Source organism: Oncorhynchus mykiss, chromosome 29, assembly GCF_057628025.1.
Source record: "Oncorhynchus mykiss isolate SJ-2025 chromosome 29, ASM5762802v1, whole genome shotgun sequence".
NCBI lineage: Eukaryota > Metazoa > Chordata > Actinopteri > Salmoniformes > Salmonidae > Oncorhynchus > Oncorhynchus mykiss.
This window is the reverse complement of record NC_143050.1, coordinates 40,066,705-40,071,147: the sequence shown is the minus strand read 5'-3', so window position 1 is coordinate 40,071,147 and position 4,443 is coordinate 40,066,705. Positions and strand designations below refer to the sequence as shown.

At 41.2% G+C, this 4,443-nt stretch overlaps 1 long non-coding RNA gene across 1 annotated transcript; it reads left to right on the top strand.

The window, feature by feature from the left end:
• The first annotated feature begins 3,546 nt into the window (after positions 1 to 3,546).
• Positions 3,547 to 4,197, top strand: LOC118945360 (uncharacterized). Its single transcript, XR_005040527.2, has 2 exons — positions 3,547 to 3,687; positions 3,793 to 4,197. It is a non-coding gene; the product is annotated as an uncharacterized LOC118945360 (long non-coding RNA).
• Positions 4,198 to 4,443: the final 246 nt, after the last annotated feature.

Sequence of the window (4,443 nt, the reverse complement as noted above, 5' to 3'; positions counted from 1 at the left end):
ACTTCATCCAAAGTAACCCAACTACAGTATGTACCCTAGCAAATGCCTAACAAGTCAGCTTTTTCTTTATCAGTTACGGACATTTTTTGACCCACAACCATAAATGGAATTCGGGTGGACTTGCTTCTTCCAATCATTTTATTCAACATAGACCATAAATATATCAGCTCAGTACCCCTGCCTATTGTAAAGCAGAACTGTCTTTGTGCATTTCTCTTGACAGACTTAATGACCCTACATACTAGAAGAAATCGACTAGATTCTCAGGAGTCCTACGCAACACTCTTTAAGCCCTATTTCTTTCTCGACTCTTCAGTCCACCAAGGAATCACCTTCCTTTTCTCACCCACTTCACTCATTGGTACATATACATTCGCAGCACTCAAAATCGGAGGTCACAGAGGCAGCACATACATCAACCAGTCTCTCTAAAGACAACTGTCCAATAGACTTTAAGCAATGATCTCCAAACCTCTCCCAGTCTGCTTCATGAAAGCCCCATCTGAATGGTACCGTATCTGGAATAGTAACATCTAAGTTCATGGTAAAACCAAATCTGGAAATGATCACTTCCAACAGTAGAATAATTCATTACATTACATTCACACAAAGATGCAATAGAGTTAGAAGCCATTATGAGGTCCAGGCAGGATGCAACCCCTCTAACAACATCAACTCTTGTACCACATCCACCGTTAAGACATACAAATGCTCTTGTTTCCATCATATCTTCCGCAATAGTACTATTAGCATCTGTATGTGTGCTTCCCCATAAACTACTATGTGCATTAAAGTCGCTGCACATACCTCTCTAGAGCCCAACTCTCCTGATATTTCATCAAACACCTCTAATGATAGTTGACGACAAGGGTGGTAAAAAATGGTGTAACTTAATATTACTACCTGCACTGTAGATTTCCACCATTGAGCATTCATATTCAGATGGGACAGTTATATTACGATATACAAGACTTTCCCTTATGAACGTAGCACACCCACCACCCTGTTTAGCTGATCTATCAGATCTGATTGAACAATAACCTGGAATAAAAAAATCTAGATGTTTCTTGAACACATATCACATCAAGTTTGATCTCTAAATCTATTACATATTTCTTAAACTCCTGACAGTTAGCAATAAGGAGTCTGGAATTCCACTGAAGGATATCAAAAATCTAATGATCATCATACTGAGACATTCCCTCATTAGTATTATTAGGAGTCAACATATCAACAATCATGGCGATAGTAACATCTGTTACTCTTAAAAACTCTGTTGCTGCTTCCACAATGATCTTCAACTTGGCAGTTATTTTTTCCACAAACACAGTCAGGTTGATAATCTTTCCAATGAAGGCTATAAAGTCAATCTGATGAACTATTAAGGTGTCCTTTGAAACAACACATTTGTGAGAGCAAGATTTCTGAACAGGTCTTGTATCCGTGTCTGGACCAACATGAGCAACATTTCCTACAGTAGGTCCGCTTATTCCAGGAGTAACCCTGATATCTCCATCATTCTGCCTTGCAGTCTCTGCATAAGAGACATTATGAGTGATTTTATATGTTTTTGACTCTTTCTGCAACTGGCATCCACCAAATGCTGCACTGTGTTCCCCCCCCACAATTACTACATTTAACTTTGACATGGTTCCCACGTTCACCATAATCATGTTCCCCTCCACACTTGGCACATCTTTTCTTTCCTTTGCACAGATCAGCTACATGTCCCATTCTTTGGCATTTAAAACACCTTAATAGAGGTGGGACACTCTCTAACAGTGAAAGGCAGAAAGCCCATCTGTGCTTTCTTAGGTACAGCCTTCTCAAACATGAATAATACTGACACTTTAACTTCTCTGCCCCTCTTTCTTACTGAAAAATCTTTTAGCTTCAACCACTATGCCCCCCCCCCCCCCCTCTGCATTTATATAATCTATAGACAGACTGTAGAACCCCAGAAATGACTGTATCCAACCACCATCGCCCGTTTGACGTGTGGTGCAATCGTATTCGCCCTTTGACTTTAGCCACCGCCCCAACTCGAATTTTCAGAAAACATACGGCGGCCATGACACTTTCCCCGCATCCTATCATTGTTTACATCACACGGAGAGATAGTTACAGAGTAAGTATATTGTGTAAGCTGGCATGAAATCGATTGTAATGTTATTGCTACATCTGTGTCGTAAGAATGGAAAAGCTAATTGTAAACATTATTATACAGTGTGATCTCTGGTGTCAAATACCTATGATGCACGTACAGTACCATTGGTTTCGGCATCGGTAGCTAACTTTACCAGTTGAAACAGCCACCACTTGTCTGCATTTTCAATCATATTTTTACAATTGTGGGGTTTTGAAAATATGCTTGGCCTAACATGAGGGTGTCTGTGTGTGTTAGAAGTAACATTTTGCGACATATGGTGTGACTAGCAGAAAGGCTATGGCTAACCTTGGGTGTAGGCAGTTATCATGAGTTGTGGGGGACACATACAGAGCATAGTGTTGCGAAAACAAACGGTATTTTGTTAGACATTAACAAGAACCAGATGTGTGATAACGGTATCTAGGGTATGAGCGCATAGATATTCTACACAGCAACAGTTACATCTATCAACTGGAGTGCCTGGGGGGCTGGGACCAGCCTGTGCCCCAACGATAGGCTGAGTGAGTTTAAATCACGCCCAGTCTTTACTCTGACAGGCCAGCTCGGAAGCAGGAACTACTTCTGTCAGAGTATTAAAGAAGATACCGTTAGGGTGTTGGCCAGTTCTCTGTTCTGCCCTGCGTGGTATTACAGCGAACCCGTATATATGAAAATTGCATTTACCATTTATTGCTTAAGTTAATAAAAAGTGTTAATAGAATAAAATCGATGTTTCTGAAATTCACTCTCTAACCTGAAACCAGATTCGAATTGACGCAACCCCTTACAGAATCGTATCTATTTTAATGCACAGTATTGCTTAAATTCGTGCTTTGTTTTATGGTATAAGACATCTGTGAAGTTGTTATAGTTGTGAGATCGTGTGCACGTGACGCAGGCTACAGTACAGTAATGTTATCATGCTACAGTAGTTTCTTTTCTGTTCCAGTGTATGTGGCAGTATCAGTCATGTATTAGCTAATGCATGTATTATGTTAGCTAGTTTAATGGTGTTTGGTAGGCAGGCATTCAATTCCCTTGACATTCTGCAAACATGAATACTTTACAGTAAGGAATGATCTGCATTGCGTTAGTCTTACTATTTGCCCGTTAAATCTCACATGCATTGAATGCTAAACAACTTTACCACATGCTTTCCATAAATGCAGTGTGTACTTTGCAAAGATGAAAACCCTTCCATGATGACACTCCCGTCCTGTATCTGTCATATAGACCTATGCATTCTTTGTCCTATAGCTAGCTAACTAAATCTAGTAGCTGTCACTTACCATCCATGCTGCTGCTTGGCTGTAGATATGCTCTCATGGTGTTGAGAATGATTAATACTGTAGCTGTCACTTATGTATTCTCTGTATGTATTATGTATGAACCCTTGGACGTACAAGTACCTCCAGTGCTCGCTCCTGCCTCACGGCAGGCCTGCCCTGGGTGATCTACCCCAGGCTTCTGTCTTTCCCCCGGTGGGGTGAAGACTAGCAGAAGAGGGCGATGTCCTTCTTGCCTCAGAAAGTGCTAGGGTGAGTTTTTCTATAATAAACTTTAAGCTTAGAAATTGTAATTGAATATTTGCTAATATTGGGTTGACTATAAGTAGTTTAACACTCTCTCCCTCTCTCAACAAGCATCAGCAGGGGTGGATTGGCTGGACGCTCATCAGCAGGGGTGGATTGGAAGTTCACAATTCATCACTGACTTGCTTGAGAGACACCAGACCAACGTTGGTCCAGTGTGAACTGGCGGCCAGCAGTGGACTGCCCGACCTCCTTCTTTGCATATCCACTGTTCCTCTGGATGCCCCTTTGTATGTAGGCATTTAAGCTGACATGCCCCCAGGCTGGGTGAGGGCACAATTCATCATAGACTTGCTTGAGACACCAGATTAATGATGGTCCAGTGTCCAGTGTTGTTTTCCACATTTTGTACAGGTGTGGCATGTGGTGTGAGCTGATGTTCAATGTTCCTCTCCTGTGAAAATGTAAAGTTATTTATTTTTGCAGACTTAAGTAAATATTTTTTTTTTAAATTAATTACATTTCCGTCCAGTTTTTGGTCACAAGGCACCTGTCACTAATTTCGTTTTTTTTTAAAGAAGGGGGATACTAGTCAGTTGTACAACTGAAATGTGTATTCCGCATTTAACCCGACCCCTCTGAATCAGAAAGGTGCAGGGGGCTGCCTTAATTAACATCCAGGTCCAGGGAACAGTCGGGCAGTATTTTGATGTTTGGATGAAAAACGTGCCCAAAGTAAACTGCCTATTTCTCAGGCCCAGA